This window comes from Struthio camelus, chromosome 10 (assembly GCF_040807025.1).
Source record: "Struthio camelus isolate bStrCam1 chromosome 10, bStrCam1.hap1, whole genome shotgun sequence".
Lineage (NCBI taxonomy): Eukaryota > Metazoa > Chordata > Aves > Struthioniformes > Struthionidae > Struthio > Struthio camelus.
This window is the reverse complement of record NC_090951.1, coordinates 9,450,404-9,468,585: the sequence shown is the minus strand read 5'-3', so window position 1 is coordinate 9,468,585 and position 18,182 is coordinate 9,450,404. Positions and strand designations below refer to the sequence as shown.

General features: G+C 38.1%; 1 long non-coding RNA gene across 1 annotated transcript in view; it reads left to right on the top strand.

Moving 5' to 3' along the window:
- The window catches only part of LOC138068442 (uncharacterized), a 141,546-nt gene extending 124,257 nt beyond the window's left edge, over positions 1-17,289 (top strand). The window contains exons 2-3 of the long non-coding RNA XR_011143256.1: positions 17,092-17,175; positions 17,247-17,289. This is a non-coding gene — a long non-coding RNA (uncharacterized lncRNA). The remainder of the gene's footprint in view (positions 1-17,091; positions 17,176-17,246) is intronic.
- Positions 17,290-18,182: the final 893 nt, after the last annotated feature.

Genomic DNA, 18,182 nt, shown 5'->3' with positions numbered 1-18,182 from the left:
GCAAATTAGTATGCAGGACTGCTGTTAATTTGCATTATGACTCTGTTCTAGATCTTACAGTGATAAGGAATGATTCTTTTAAACACTTTGTTTAATCTAAAATGTATCCTTATAGCTTCTGGTAAAGAATTAAATATGTATCTTTAAATGCATAACTGTGATTCTAATATGCTGTTCAGAACACTTTATGATCCATGTAAAGCTGGAGTGGAGAAAGAACAAAATTCCTTATTCAACAAAAGATTCCATGACCCTGAGCAGACTAGTTTACCCCTAAACAGTGTCGTAGCAGTCAGCCACGTGCATAACTTTCCAGAAGAGACTATCTTGTATGACAGGCCTGAGTTACAAGGGCTAATATGCTATTAAAGATGGATCTGCTGAATTAACTGTTTGTGTATTCAGCAGCACCTGTGATATCTGATCTTCTTTCTTCTGTTGGTTATCGGAGCACTTCTAAGAGGACGATGCAGCTGAGGAGCTCACGAGTCAAGGACATTCTCCCTAAGTTTACTGCTCCTTGTAGCCTGTATGTGCCCCTTGTTGGGCTGGTTAAAAATACAGATCACATTTCACATGATGTAACAGTTGTAGGCAAAAATAATTCTTTCTTTAGTGCCTTGAATTGTGAAGCAGTACAATTAGTAGCATCTCTTAAAGTTTACCTGACGCTTCTAGGATAAGAGCCTGCTTATCACTTTGCCAAAGGAATCATGCACACTGAAGTTTTCTAGCTTACTTTTTCTACCTCTGTGCTCCAAGGGCTAATACAGGACTTTCATACTAATTACTCTCCTGGTAACCAAGTGGTTACTGTCATACTTACCCTTGTGAAACTATTTCCTTGATGCTGACAGGGCTCAGACGAAGCAGACCAAGAAGGATTAATAGGACCGAGAGTTAGGGTTCAGAAGCCGAAGAATGAAGAGCTAAGCACTCGCATGCTTGTTAACTTTCTTGCAGACCATGCCTCTTACTGAATGACCATACCTCCTTCAGATCAGAGGCTGGACAGCCCCTGCTGTAGTGAATGAAGTGGTATCTGTCAGATCAAATACTATCACATATGTACAGAATGAGGCAGAAGAGTGCAAGAAGAGTAAGAAGGAAAAGGTTGGTTTTTACTGTTGAAGCAATTGGAAGTTGCCCTGATAATTGGTTTCAATCCCTGATTCTGGCACAGAGCTTTTATATTATGCTGTAAATGCTAGGAAAATCAATTAAGTTAGGCATTTAAACAAAAGTTTTCAATGCAACTAATTGCTTGTTCCTTATTTTCTAAAGCCAGATTTCCCAAAGTGCTGCTTAATGCTCACGACTGAACTGAAGTCATGTAAACTGTTCCATGAATATATTTGTGGCTGCAAAAAAAAGGAAGTACTCATTGAGCATCTCATATTCTGAATATTTCATTCACCTAGAAGTAATGAAAATTTCTGGCATATTTAGCTTTTCTGTCATAATTCATTGTACAACACTAAATAGGAATAATACTATAACATAGTGCCGGTGGTAGTAGCAAAGCAGCAGTTAGTAATGCTTTAGAAGCACAGAGCTGTAACTTCATCCAAAGGAAATGATCTCAGGGAATTTAATAGTGTTATACTCAGTACAGTGCTATGAACCGCCTCTAAACCAGAGACCATTTTGTGAATGACAAGGACTATGAATAACCCTTCTCCTTTATTGAATAAGATGGGGGTTCTGTGGAAGAGAAAGTATATATGATTAGGTAATAAAGATGGATTCATAATGCGCTGGGAAAATAGAACTGAATTATGATAACATGAATACCAGGATTTGGTGTTACTTTACTGTAGATTGATGACTTGACTTCTCAGTTTTATCTTTCTTCATATCTATTTTCATATAAATACCTTTTACAGACTACAAGAACATACTGAGATTTGGTCTCCATGTTCTGTTTCTCTTCCCCAGAGTTGTTACTTAACTTTATGGTGTACAGCTTAACCTATTAAATTATCACAACTCCACTGAAACAGAGGAAAGTATCAGTTTCAAGCAATTAAGAATTAATATACTGTTTAGGTTACTGTGGCTCAGTGAGCAACCCAGTGACTGCGTGTGGCCCACGTGATACTTCAGCAGCTGTATTTTACTCAGAAAACCAACCATTCCAGCAACGCTGCCTAACACCTTTCTTGCTTGATTTAACCAAACATAGAGATATGCGCTGCTATTAATGTTAGGAGGGTTGGGAAGAAAAGGGTAGCAGTGGCAGCAGTTGCCTGGGATGTGAAACTATACATATAGAAGACTGCAACTGGAACAAGGGACCACGAGGCTGACTTAGCAGCATGTAGTAGCCATTCTCTACTGGTCAAACATGAGCAGTAGCAAGCTAGTTAACCGAACTGTTTGAAATATCATGTCCGTGGACTGGATAGGCAGGCACTGGATCTAAAGGCACTATGAAATAGTACGTTCTTCCCATATGTAGTAGTACTAAGGGTCCAGCCACATTCCAGCTGTTCCCAGCTTCTTTTTGCATGCCTCATCCAAGACACAACTGATTATGCAAGTATGTAGATTTGCAGTCTGCAATTTTATTTGAGAGGCAAAAACCTTGAGCAAATGCTGTCTTCAATAACTGATTCCATATTTACAGTGGAATTGGTAAGAGATGGACCCTATATTACAAAAACCTTGGGCAAATTCTGTCTTCAGTACTGTACTTCTATATTTACAGTGGAATAAGTAAGAGCTGGACCCTGTATTACAACAGAATAATACTAGGAGACTGGCTAAATATTTAAGTAAGTAAAGGAGTTCTTGTATAAAAGGGCACCTGTGAGAGGACATCTCACATTTAATGAAAAGTGATAACTAGTTTACAGGGCTCTCTGTTGGGCTAAGCAACAGCAGAATGAGGAAGCTGTGATGTGCTATCTGCAGTCTGTGATGATGGATAACACTTGAAATAGCAACATTCAGATTCAGTGTTCAATTCATCAGAAGTAACATCTGAAAGTTTGTTAGTTCAGGAAGTTATGCATTTGTGCAAAGTAAACATTATAATAAACAGCCTAGTCAGATCTGTTGGTGTGCTTGCGATTAGGTCTCCATCTAGGGGTCAGTCCACAGATAGCATGAAAGAAAAGCTCTACGCTGAGATTATGCACTGAAGTAAAAATGAGGGCCAGATTATCAGTTTAACTCCACTCAAGTCACAGATATTGCAGTTGACAAAGGTAAGTTGAAGTAAAAAAGTAAAATACAACAACAGAATCATCCATGCTATCTTCGAATTAGAAAAGTTAAATATAAAATTACTCCAGGGCTTCCTAACCTCTTAATCCATCAGGAAAAAAGAGAGAACAAATGCAACTTTTTCTCTTTTAGGCATTTATACTCCTTGAAATCTCTTCCTTACAGAGTATATTCAAATGTAAGCTTTTGTTTCTTAGACAAAGAGAGTCAATATTGTGCATATTACTCATCAGAGTTTGTCACCATCCTAAAAATTAATGCAGCTGTGCTAGTTGTATAACTGGACTTCTTTAAGTTAAAACTTGTGCTGTTTGGTTACATATTTATGTACCTTCACCTTATAATTTTATATTTATTCCTCTCATAACGGAAAGCTGTGCAGCCCAGCCTCTGGCATTATCTTTAAGCCTTCCAGAGTTACTCTATCTGAATAACTTGACAGTATATTTTAAGAAAGTGCTAGGACATTTTTTTTCCAGCTTTGCTGATAATTACATTATACCAGTAAACATACCACTGGGCCATGGACTTTCTCGTGCATCTGTCCTGTCTCATCTTCCTGTTCTGTTCAGGCGTGCTGTCTGTTTTGTTAAAAATACAATAGATGTTGACAATGTAGATGACATACAAAAATACAATATTCTGAAGAGTTTCTGTCACTGAGTGTGCTTGGAAATGAAAGATCTGTTTAAAAGAAATAACAGATCTTTTGCTGAGAAATATTACTACTAGGAACAGAATAGGCCCCTGTGAAACATACATAACAGGCTCTATTTGTTGCTGCTACATATAGCTTCTTCTTAGAAAGTAAGAAGTTAGAACTTAGGGCCAGTTCCCTCTGTCTTTGCAGAGATGTGCGGTTAGCAATGAGTTGTATAACATATCAGAGGTACTTTAGGCATAGGTCACCATCAATTTTATATATTTATATATGCATATAAATGCAATTTTATATATTTATATATGCATATATATATAAATATATATATATATATTACATAATTATACTATGTAACATTGTGGTTTTATGTCTATAATCATAAATGCAAGTAAATAGGAAGTAAGGTCTCCAAATGCACTGAGACTTGGTAACTCTGATTTAGGAAACTGTTATTCACATCGCATTATCATATGCTGTGATGTCACATCCGATGCAAAATGCATATCCATGGAATAGAAGAGACATGAGGCAGCAGACATGATGCAGCTCAGTTTTTCCATAGTCAGTATGATTGTCCATGCTTAGGCTATGTCAAGACAGTGTGAATTGGTTCTTGGTATTTGACTTCTGAATTCAGAGGATGAGATTTGGACAATTACAGAGACTACTTCCCGAGATAGCCTACTTCCCGAGGCAACACGAAGGACTCCATAAGAGAGTGGTGTTTTCCTTGAACTATGCTATGGTATCTAGGAGTACTTCCCATTCCCGGCTCCAGGTGCATACTTCCAAAATGCACACTTCCAAAATGCACTCCTGTTCCCTCCATTTGGTTAGTTTTTTACCTGCTGAATGAGGCGCTGGTTGAACTGTTACCTTTGCCCATCTCAATTAATGGTTCCTCAGTGTGTGATAGGTACTTAATGAAAAGTCAAAAAATAAAGAAGTTCAAACTCCTGAATGCCATACTTTTCCTTTTTGCCCCAAAGGTGACTCACGTTTTTTGAACTTCAGTATAGCACTAAAGTGAAATTACTCCCTGCTCCGTAGAAGTGTGAAGCGTCCTTGAAAAAGACTTAAAAAGAAGGTGAGCTATTACCGAGTCTAATCACTTTCAGTGCACCAGTTGCAAAGAGTTAGAGACTTCCTCTGGGTTTCAGTTTTTCCGGTATTGACATATCAAGGCAAGGAAGTTCAGAAGTAAGAATTTGTCTGTGTTTTGGACAGCCCATTGTGTTTGCAGTAAGTTTTTTAGTGTTTTAAACTCTTGTTCAGGTTTTGTTCACTTCTCAAGTGGTATACAGAATAAATTCTTTTGAAGGTTACAACCCTCTGTGGTAGGATCAAAAAAAACCAATAAAAATAAGGAAATTTTCTAACCAAGAGTATGATGTCTTGATCGCCAGTCTGTGAAATATGACTAAGGGCAGAGGGAGAATGTGGTTTAGGGAAGCGCAGGTTGAACTAATGTGAATCAAAGCTTACAATATACTGAATCAGCTCAGACAGCTCCAGGGAGCAGCAATGGGAAGAAGAAGGTGGCTTACGTGAGGATAGTGACTCTCTGATATGCTTACCATTTTTGGTTGGAAAAGGCTTAAGTTTAGAAGCAGTGCTGCAGGAAGAGAAGAGCAACAAAGTGGAATCTCTCGGTATAGTGTTACATGCCTGAGTTCTCCGACAAAGGTCCTTTAGAGGTCTGACTGCCCTGGCGCAAGTGGCAATTTTACTTATCAGCCAACAGTGAGTGCTTAGCACATCATGATTTAAAAAGAATATGCTGAAATATTCTGTACACTGGAAAAAAGAAACGGCCCCTACCATCCTGCGCACAGTAGGTCTGTTAAGAGAGATATTGGTATCCTCCCTTTCCTTCAGCTCCATCAATGTAGAATCTGTGTATCAGCAGCCCCTCGATGAAGCAGCCGCTGAATGCAGGATAAGCTGAGGCATCTGATTAGTCAGAGACCTCAGCGTGTCCATCTTTTTTACCTCCAGCTGCTACCACTACTATCTCAAATGCTAAGTATATATAGATTGGAGGAACCATCTTGTGCTCGGTGCAGAGCGTTCTAGACCCTTTGTTTGACCGTTTATTAAACCGGTGTTTGTTGTTGTGAGCTGAAAACCTATGAAGGTGGCAGTTTAGAACAATTTTTTTTTCTTTTAGATGCAATGTAATAGATTTTTACTGAACTGTAAGTGTTTTTAACTTAAGTGTTCAGTGCCAAGAGGTATGGATACTGTCTCAACTCACATTTATGAAGCTGCCTCCTTTTTTAACATTCCTCATAATGAAGTAGGCGAGCTCGGAAGCAACAAATAATTTGAATATGTAATGGTAGCAAGCTTTTTTTTTTTTTTTTGGAATGTTATAACTCTTCCCAGGAAGAAATACACTTTTCATCTCTTAAAAATATAATTATAAAAATATCTGTTTAATTAAATACACTGTGAGCATGAAAAAAGGACTGAGAATATCATTAACGTTTTGTATAAAACTGACTATAAACTGTTATTCATTCTGCAGTACTGCAAGGATTAATATTAATCACACAAATATACCGGCAGCAGTGGCTGTTACTTATTGTATGGATAAGGCTAAACCTTCGGCCATCTATCTCCCGTCTTCTAAATTAGTCCTTGGGCTAAACCAAAACTCCACTCATACTGACTAACAGAAGTCGAGCTTCTTGTCTTCCTGTGGTGTAGCAACATTACCTTTTATCAGGCTCTCAGTTTAGCAGAGCAAAGTGAGAAGCATTGTTTTACCAGGGAGCACTGAGCCTTGAGAAGAAGGAGTGTAAAGGTGGCCCACTTACTCCTACTCTGTCTTCTTTCATTTGGTACAGTATTGTCTTCAAAATTATCTTTCTGAAAGGGAAGGAAAAGGGAAAGGGAGAAATCTCGAACGTGTTTCAGTCATTTCCTCTCCTCCAGCCCTTTCCTGAGCTCCCATCTTTTGCTTAGGAACATAGTAGAAGAGCTGGATATCCTCTGCAGGCTCTCTTCACAGTGCGCAGAACAAAGTTCGAATGTAAAAATGCTTTACTTAATGGTTTTTGCTGTGACACATACAGCTCGCAGACTACAGGTAGCAGAATGCTTTGACTTTAGGCTATGCTAAGTACATATGCTAAGCTGTTTCATACTATCCTTTGTAGGCTTAATTTACTGACCAACACTGTCATTGTCATGAGGATGGTGATGGGTGAGCAAACACTCCTGTACGGAATATTAAGCAATTATTTCTAGAAGGTATCTCACAATAATTGGGAGGTGGGACTGAGTGGCAGAAACAGGAAATAGGGAAGGAAAATATGAAGAAGCTAGAGGCCACGTAGCTGTCCTCGGTAGCGTAAGAGGCAGAGAATACAAGGCATTTCTATACTTTGGTATTTTATTTTGTTGGTGTAAAAGATCAAGCATAATATATTGCCCTGTGTATTGGACATACTTTTGCTATGCTTAGGCATACTTCAAGCAACTATCTAGGCTGCCTGTTGGCCAGTGCATTTCTCCTCTCTTTTTTTTCTGAAGCTTTGTATTTAATGCACGTTCCCTTCTGTTCTTGGGAGGAGGATTGTGGTAAGGAGGCTTGATCCTATGAAATATTCACTATTTTTAAGTCCACTATAATGGCCTGTTTTGTTTCCTTTAAAATAGAGGAAAAGCTTAAGGGCATTTGTTGAGAGAGGTTGAATGATTCTGCAGAAGTCCTAGGTAAAGTAAAAATATTGATACAGATGAGGTGAATGGAATAGACCTGTGGTCCACGGCTCTGCATGGAAAAAACAGATCTAGAGTGCTGATAGTAAGTAGTTTGGTAGTCAAATAATGTGGAGAGTTTGCCCGTACCAGTCATGGAGTGTGTGGATCAGTGATTTAACTCTATCAGTGAATAACTCTATTGGATGTATGAAACAATATCAGAAGAGTAAAAAACAACTTTCATGCCAGACATGCAGGCCCTTTGAACATGTAAAACAGTATCTTTAAACATAGAACATTTAAAACATCATATTTTTATGAATACTTCTAAGATGAACATACTTTTCCTCTGGTATATTATTCAGTAAATCTAACAACACTTTAAAGTGTCCAGAGTTTATAGAAATGAGATTTGCTAAAAGTATGAACTGCTATATATTTTGTTGTTGCAAATATAAAGATGATTTATCAGTGCAACTCCTTGTTTTGCGTGGTTATTTCTTATATTAGTTCAAGTGAGATAATGCATCCATGGTCTGTTAATCTTATTTGATTTTTTTTACCCTTTGCATTAATGCTCAATTATAATAGCATTTTGTGTTTTCATCTGACTCTTTGCTATCTAGTACAGAATCCAAAAAGCACTATTAATAGTGGGTTCAATCAATTTCTAAGTGCATATATTTCCTCTAGGTACTGATCTAATTGCAATCATAGAAGACATTAAAGAAGCATACTCTAAAAATGGGAAAATTGTGCAAGTTAGAGTGCTAGAGACAATGAATAAACATGTATCTGATTCTTCTAAGTGCTTTTGGAATGAAAATTTATTAATCCACATGAATTCAGATAAATAATTCTAATCAAATGCATATTTCAAGCTGTCTCCCAAAATGTGATTTACACACGCATCCTCAAAGATAGCAAACACTTTCGGCAACTTCACCCACATTACAGAGAATGTAGTTCCGTCGCTTCCAAAAGCGGCCTTTAAGTGTCAGGGCCCTGAGGGCACCAGTAGGCCATAATGGTCATGACCAGCCCCACCTGGGGCATCTCCTCACAGCCTGCCCTGGGGCTCCATTTCAGCTCAGCCTTGGGCCTTCAGTCCTTGTCTGAGCTACATCGTATGTGCGCCTGGCTCCAGTCCTGTCTCTGGCTCTGCCTCCTGGCTGGACCTTGTATATGCGTTGCAGGAAGCTTGTCTGCTGGGTGGACCCCTCAGTTGTATGTTGAAGCTTGTCTCCAGCCCTGTCTTTGGCAATGTCTCCTAGGTGGACTTTGGACCTATGCTGTGGCTTGTCTCCCTCCAGTCAGTCTCTGACCCCCATCTCCTTTTGCTCCTGGCTGTACTCTGTGGTTGCACCCTGGCCCTAGTTCATTGCTTGCCTTGTCTGGAATGGTCAGCGGATCTTGATACCACACCAGGCTCTGCCCACGGTGTTCAGCACCTGTGGGACTGCACCCTGTCGTTGAGGCACTGCCTGCACTAGTGTCAGCCTCAGCTCCTGGCTCATTTTCCCTTCGGGAGCAGCTGGCCCTTGCTACTCCCTGACATCATGAAAACAGTGTATCTATCTGTCATGTACGATGTAGTCTTGCTACTAGAAGAACTACTCTGCTGCATCTCCTGAAGAAATAATGAATAAATACTATTTAATGTTGAGCTAAAACAAAAAGGTGTAACCCGTTTCTGTGGTTATAACAACATGTATATTGTTCTAACCCTTCCTGTCCTGCTGACACTTTTCAAACTTGTGTGTATTTAGTGTGGATGAGTAGGGATTTTCTGAGCACAGAGTCTTGACAGGGAATGTAACTCGTGTGTAAACATGTTCTAACAGATATAGCAATACACAGCACCAGAGCTGTGGAGTTCCATCCCAAGTGTCTGCTCCGATCGGATCCTACTGCGGCGTAGTTCTTTTGATAGCCGGAAAGTGAGCAAGTATGACTGAGCTTTATCTGCTTCATTTTTAATTATGGGCTGACCTGAAATCAGAACTCAGTTTGCTCATGAAGGACCTGTATATTAAATTTACCCTCTTTGGGTGATATTCTTAGTTTCCCTGACGCAAAGTGCTTTTAAGAGGATTATCTGACAATACATTTGGGAAATGTTCTGAAAAGAGGACATACGCAGGAAGTCTAAACTATATACTGCTTTTTACTACTAAGATGGGAATTCTTTAATGATTCCTTATCATTTAAATATAACTTCTTCAGCCTTTTGAACTTTATTTAGCATTGACAGATACCTTACTGAAAAATTTGGAAAGCATAGGAAATTGGTTAGATGTCCTAGAGGAGAAATCCTTCACAAAAGCAAGATTTGTTGGAGAATAAGGCATTTTTTACTATAATGGTATAAAAAAAAGTTATTTCTTTGTTTCTGCATTTGTAAAATGACTAATATTTGTTTTGAAGAATGTAGTGCTGCTGAAGGGACTACATAATATTTAAACAATCAAGTACCAAATTATTTCCTGAGGTGTATTCGAAAAAGAAATATAGGGCTATTGGGCTCTCCTGAAAGCCCAGTTCAGTGAACATTAGTCTAATCTTAACTGGACAGAGTCAAGATAATGATGTATATACCATATATAACTGTGAGCTGTTGTATATAATCGCTAGAATTATGAGAAATTTTCATGAGTGGACAGAAATGAACATTAGTCTCTTGCACTCTAAAAAGAGAGCCAAGAACGAGATTATTTATCATTCCTTTCTGCCCATGCCAGATAAAACATTGAGGAGAACCAAGTTTTGAGAGAAGGGCCCCATCTGTGAGATACCTTCAGGCAACTCAAAAACACTGTTGCAATCAGGAAACTGATGTGAGATGTGAGAGCCCAGTAGTACATGTCCGGACTAAGGGAAACCATTGTTACTTTCTAGTAGGAGAAGATGAGAGGCAAGAAGTGCTTTTCTCTGAATCAGCATGTGTTAGCAATCAGAATGTCTGTGTTGACAAAGCTGGTGGGTGAATTATTTTGTTTATTGCGTGAATGATTTGTTTCTTCAAGACTTTTCCCTGAAAAGTCTTTTTCTGAAAGGATTAGACCAAGAGAATTTTTGACAGTTAATGGCATTTTTTAGTTAAAATTTTACAAACAGTTTCACATAATTCATGTTGTAGAATGGGGAGTATCTTAGCCAAAAAGAAGAAAACACATGATCTTAAATATCTTATGTGATCAGAGCACTTGCCCACAATTCTTCTCCCTTATTCTCTCCCTGCCCCTGCATCCTTTTCACAGGGTCAGTTCGACAGGTGACAAAAGAGTCTTAACTGCATTTCTAGACAAAAAAAGAGAAAATATTCATAATGCTTACATTAAACCGTAGAACACAGCATTGATGTTGGGTGGAGTATGATGAACACAGCTGAAGTGGAAACAGCAAATTTTCATGGAAACATTTTTCTTCCCATGAGCTATTTTTTGTGGTTTTAACCTGTAATCAAAGTATTATGATGTTCACTTTCAAGGGCTACATAGTAGCTGTAGAATGTAATATACTCCCAAATGATACCTATTTTCGGTGCTAACGATATCAAGTGTATTATTAGATATGTAAGCATGTACCCCTAGCTTTGCTCTTTAAGCTTGCTCAGGGCAAAATATTTTTCTTTCCAAGGCAGGAGTGACTTGTGGCTTCCAGTTTGTCAAATGAGATCTGCGTGTATGCACATACGCGTGCACTTGTATTGCACTGTAAAACAAACGGTGAAGGCTCAAAGATAAAACGCTAACTAAAATTAGAGTCCAGCCAAAAACTGTCCAAAAGGAACAAAGATCCATACTGAAAACTCAGTTCTGTGGGCAAGTTTTCATCCCTCTATTTTAGCTACTTGAATGGGCTGCCAATGACTGTGTTCTTTGCTGTAGCTGTATGAGTTGTGATTTCATTGCTTTCAGATATACTGCTTGGGAGTAATTGACAGCAAAGAGGTGGATAATGCAGTCCTCAGATGTAACACAAATTTAAGTTTAATCACATAAGTAGTCACATTAAAGCTAAGGGCTCGAGCTTCTAGTTGTGTAAATTTATCAGAATAGGAAAGCCTTGGGCAAAGTTTGACGAAGAAGCACTTCTTACAAATGTGATAAGGCTGATATTGAAATTCCTGGCAGCCTTTGTCTGCGTGGAAATCAACCACTAGTAGTGGGAACAACCTCTATGATACAAGCCTGGTAACAGTGAATTTATTTTACAATGCTGTTTCTCAACTGACTCACCTTCAATTTTTCTTTGCAATGAAGTTTTGATATTGGTAAGCTCTGTTTATATTTAAGTACTTTGCCACTATCTGTTGTATATAATAACTATACTGTGTATATAACCACTAACTGTGGTTTGGTGGTTCTGTATCAAAATTACGAGGTTTAGACAGTTATTCGTTACAGGCAGTTGTTCATTATAATTATAAGGACCTTATACTAAATTTGAGCAGGACCAGTGAGCAACATGATAAAACAAGCCGCGATACTAGTGACCATTGTGTTGCTACTATCAGTGAAAAGCAATGTTGGAAATTGTTTAGCAGATCAGTAGTTACCATTTGGTATTTTCAAAATGGTGCTGCAAAACTAAGCTACCCATTTTAAGGGCTGTCATATATATATTACATATAATCTTATGTGTATAAATAGAAGTTATCAGTAAAAAGTAGTATTGCATTTACTTTTTATCATGGAAAGACAGACTAATAGTAGCAGCAGGAACAAATTTGCTTATTACACATTTCAGTGTAGAGCTAGCCAGACACTAGCAATGAATAATTTTATAGAAACCCACACAAAATGTTCTGAAATGACCTTTCTGAATAATTGAAGATGGCTGTGTATTTTTACCAGCATCTCTATAAACTCAGTGTGGCATCAATGAGAATTTACCAGAATATCATCTGTAGAGTATCATTTACAAATAGTTCAGAGAGGTTTACTGTAAGTTATGAAATTATTAGAGAACAACCAGGACAAATATATATCTAGATGCTAAAATTTACTTTATGATCTCAGTAGTGCTCACAGTAAATGTAACTGTTTTCTAAAGACCAGATGGATAATAGCTGGACTTTGTGCAATTTTGAAATAGGTAGGTAATGAACCTACAGTTTTCGCTGGTCCTTCCCTGACATGATTATGTCTTACATAGCTCACATACAGAGCAGCTGATACTGGTTTTCTGGAGTATATGTTAATTGTGGCTTTTTATTGTTTTTTTAATAGAAGAACCATAGGCTCCTTGTCCTCACTCACTGGCAGGGCCAAGCATATACTGGTGTCTTGCTAGTTACAGAAATCTAGCTTTACTTATGCTTTGCAAAGTGTCAGGGAAGAAAAAGTGGTTAAGGAGTGTGCCGTGCTTCTTATGGAAAGTAGCCACAGATATTTTTCAGGTGTGAACTGAGACTTTGGTAGTGGAATGTCATCATAATTTCCTCTTACTCTGGACTGCCTAAGTGCTAGAATCGAGTTCAAAGAGAAAATAGAACCTCTTCTGATAAACTACTTCATTTTAAATCAAAATTTAAAAAAAAAGTCTATAGTTGAAACTACTCGAGAATCATTTTATTTATAGAAAATGTTTTCTAATACAACTCAAGCAAGTTTTAGGAAAGGTAATTTGTGTGTGTAATTTGTGTTCCTCATGAAGCATTTAGCTGTAGGATGCAAATTTTGCTAGTAATAGCTGTGGTGAGCCTAAGTTCATTAACCGTTTTAAGTGATGCACAGGGAGGTACATGCCCAAGCCTATGCTACGTGTCAGAGTAAGAAGTCAAACTTGCCAATTCCTAGTTCCCATCTCTAACTTTCAGAGCTCTATTAGATAAGGCGGCCAGTCTTAGGAAGATTACTTTGTAAACAAGCGTGTGAGACAAGTTTAGTAATAGAAACCATGGCTGGATTGTTTGCATTCGGACTCCTGTTCACAGCAAATAAAAACCGATGACAAATTGCAACTCCATGCATGCAGATGAACAAGCTATGTACGTGAGCCAAGTGAGGGAGAAGAGAAAATACGTTTATCTGCAGCTAGAGAAGAATGCTAAGAAGCACTTTACTAAATTCATAGATTAGGAACTCCATGGGTTATTCTAACTGTGCTCCTAGCCAGTCCATCTTCAATTTTAAAGTAGTTTGGATTTGGGGTCTTCCTGAGAGCAGTAAGTGCCTTGCTCTGTTGTGACCCATCCAGATGAACTGTCTGTTGCCAGACCAACAATTAGGAAAATTTACTGGCTTAGACTAATGCAGAATTTCTTAATCACTTCTCCTAATCTGTATCACAGTTCTTTCCCATGGTGTATACTATGTTCAGATATGGACGTTGTCTACGTAAATGTTAAGACCATTCAGATGTGTTTAACAATCCCTTCTTTATGAAGTTTTAGACCTTCCTTTGCTCTGTTTTCTTTCAGAAGGTGATTCAGTAAGTTAGATCTACGGAGAAGATATGCTTAAGGTCATCAGATACACGATGAAATATGTGCCTTTTCTAAGGATAACTCTGCATTGCCACATAGGACCCTAAATGTGGAACGTGTGCTTGTGGTTAAGTAGGGTGTCATCATCTCCATGACAAGGACTGATCCTTACAATTATAAACTAGTAAGATAAAAGTATAACTAGCAAAGTGTAAAAGCAGTTAGCTAGATATTTTCCTGTGTGTTTTTATTTACTAGAAAGAGTACATGAAGGTCGTCTTCACTGCGTCCTATGTACATTTTTTTATGTGACGATAATGTATTTAGACTAATTTTAACCCTCAGAATAAAATTATGTCATATTTAGCTACACACCAATTCTCCACCCCACTGTTACATTAAAGAACTCATCCTGGAAAAGAAGTCATTTATGGCAGTAAGGTGGAAATAGCATTGTCAGTCTGCTGTCCCTGTCAATAATGAAAAGCATTTCCACTGACGAATCCGATCCAGTGGAGGAGGAGCAAACAATCAGAACTGGACGTGAGTGACAACTTAGACAACATCTATTTTTATGAACAAAGTTATTTGGGAGCTGAGACAGGTATAAGGCAAATAAAACAGTAGTATTACAACAATGAGATTTTCTTTCATGAGCCAGCCTTTCCGAAGTTTCATTTAATTTCTTTGTCATTCTGACACTCAGTCCTCAAAATGAAGCACATGATTTCTAAATTTGTCTTTGCTGTAAAGAAACTTTTTATTAGATACCAATGGAAAAAAACCTACAATTTCTGTTCCCCTTCTCCTTCCCCAGCTGGAGGTAATATAGTCACCTTCCCTTTCTGCAAAAAAAAATGTTCCGGTGTGAAAAAGCAGCATGTGCCAAGTTGAAAACTGCTAGTTTAACACAGCCATTTTGGGGAACAGCGTGGAGTAAACAGAATGAGTATTAGCGTCAATAGGAGTCAAACTAAGAGAAGAATGTCAAAATCAATGCCAAAAAAACAAGCAGTTACTGAAAAATGGCAAATAGCAGCTAACTTCTTGTCTCCCACGTAGAGGGCAACGTGCTCAGTTGCTTCACTGATACCACCACACGCCTTGTGGATTAGATGCTTTCTTTACCTTCGTATCTCCTCAGTTTTTTCAGTAGTCAAATGCTTGAGCTCCTGAACTGTAATACTTAACAGCCTATTATGATCTGCTTGGAAAACCTTCTCCAGTAGTGTATGACTATATTGACAAGAGGTGTCCCTGTGGCATAATGCCTAAAGGGCTTAAAATTTGTCTTATAAATTAGGGATAGTATTGCAGTTACATTTAAATGAACTCTCAATTCCTGGAAGTCCCATACTCCTCTATAAGTGAAAACTATTTTTGCATTTCCTCAGCCACACTCAGAGATATATTGTATCTTCAGGTTATTTGCCCTGAAAGGTATTACGGTCTTTGGCATCCATTCTTTATCATAATTCTGTGATGTGGGAAAGTGTTCCAATACTCATGGGAGAAATAAAACAAGTATCACCAAGTGGCACCGCAAAGCATTCCTCCTGTGTGTAGAAAAAATTCTGGGCTTAGACAATCGGCAGCATGATATGGTTAAGATCAAATGTCCAGAAAATATGCTCTGAATCTTAAATTTCCCTAAGTGTAGATCAGCTTACTTCTTTAGAGAAGATTGCTTTTTTCACTAAAGAGTGAAAGTTCTTACATTTATTCTTGAAGGCATTGCTGAAGGAGGGCACTGCTAAAGAAGTCACACATAGTGAGCACTAACACAGCTACGATCGATGAAAAGTTCTCTCAGGAGCAGAGGTAGAATTATTGGAGGGGAAGAGGTAATTGTTTTTCAAGTAAAGTAAAACATATGCAGGAAACTGGAAGGGGAATTACGGTGATACTTTCCTTGCTGTCAATGTAGTAAGTATCTCAGGGTTACAGAGTAGGAAATAGTTATACTGAAGATTCGTGTTCAAGTACATGATTATCCTATTCCTGCAAACATATAACTTGTATAAAGTCAGCAAATGTATTTCCCGTCTTTTCTTCATTCTTCTTTACATACCTGATGTAACATTTTGTCAATTAATGTGGCCTAAAATGCTCAGAGTCCAGGAGTAAGACTTTACCAAGAATTATTTTGATTTTAAATTGTGCAAAGGAGTAGTAGGAATAGGTCATGTAAAACATTGACCGTCAAGGATTTCTTCAGATGGTCAAGATTTCAACAATATAAGCGGAATTTGAGTACTCACTAAATTCTATTCAAAATCGCAGATTACTTCAGTGTTTGTGCAATTACCATGTATTTTGTGACCTCTACACTTTTTTTCAAAATATAGTCCAAATTTTTATTCCACAGAGAAGTTAGTGACGAGTTTGAAAACGAAGACCTCCGTTTTCATGCTGGCACTGGTAGCTTGAACCAAAGCTTCCAGTAAATTAAGGACCCTTGAAACGTTGACTTATTCTTTTTTTGTTCGGTTCTGGTTTTGCTTGTCATATCACAACAAAGCTGGACCAGTACAGACGAAGTGCAGGTGTGGGAAGTTATACTTTAGTCAGGGAGACTAACCTCTTTACTAAATTGGGCAAAATGAATTGCTACAAATTTCAGCATTATTTTTTTCCACTGAGAATGTGCATTACTTCAAAGTACCAGAAGGTACCAATGATTTCTGAATTCTTACTGCAATAGATAGATAGTTAGTCTGGTAATTTTATTTTTTAATTCTGTGAAAAGGAACAATCACAATGCACAAGTGTGATGCCAGAAGAAGTATATCTAGTCTGCAAGGTTTTCTACTTTGAAAAACTTATTTTCAAATTTGTGAGTGAAAAAGCCTTTTTTACCTAGTGATGCACTGCAAAGCTGAAAATGCCTTTCTGTTTATGCACTTCAAAATGTGCATATGGAGATGAATCCTGGTGGTTTGTCTCGGTGTAACTTGTTTTTCATCCCAGTGTTTAGTGGCTTCCAATAATCATGCCTCTAGTACGTAGAAAACCTTTTGTCTCCCTTGCAAATGTGCTTATCTTTGCCTTTTAGAGAACTATGAAAGAGAAGTGACCAAGAGAGACTATTGATTCCAGTGAGAGCGATCTTAAAAGGAAAGAAGAACACTACAAGGAAGTAAGAATTTTTCTGTGCTCATTTCTGTGGGCTGTGAGGCTAGATTGTGACATTTATACCTCATCCCCAAGGACAGATGAAGAGAACATCGTTCTAGGAACAGAAGTAGGGCGATTCAACAGAGTCAAGTTTTGTTCATTGGAATGATGTTTCTATGGGAAACATAGTCTGCACCAACCGTAAGTAATGAATACGTGCCTTTCTATTGCATATCAGTGTATTTACATTAAGTCAGTTCATAAAACAGAGGACCATGGTGGCCTCCTATTTTTATGTGACCCGTTGTCGAAGTGCAAGGAGATACCATTGCAACTGTTATTTGACCAAGTATATAGCAACTTCCGCCTCCTAGTCAAGGACTTAGTGATAGATCTGTTGGGAACAGACTCTAATATTTCCTTGCTGGTGTATAACCATGTTGCTTAAGTGCATGTTCGTTAGACAAAAACTGTCTTCCATATAGAAAAACTCAGAAACAGAAGAGCTTTCTCCCCACCCCTTCTTCAAGGCCTGCAATTAAGTGCTCTGCTGCATTTGGGAAGCGTGGCGAAAAATAAAGGCAGTAGAAGTTGTATGTGCCGTTCTTTGTAGCACACGTCCTGGTTGCAGTCTAGAATCTTAAGCCTTTCTTTCAAAACAACAGAGCAGAGGGATCTAACATGACTGTAGTCCTTCTAAAGCTATACAAGTACCCGCCAATACTTTGGAAATAATTGGTTTTTATAGATTTACTGCACTATTTAATGTAGTTGTAAAGTACTACATTATTCTACATGCTATGCTGGCACATTTTCTTGTACAATCTGTAGTCAGAATGTGTGTCGTCTCACAGAAATTGCTTGTACAGTAAAGTCACCGGTAAATTTGCTTTTCTAGCATTTTCTGAGCAGCCAGTAGAGATTAAGTGAGAGATATGGAAAGCCTGGTGGGTTCTTCCATCTGCTCTAGGTCGCAAATCAGCAAATCTCTATATATTAAATATCAAACACAGGAATTTCAAAGCAAGA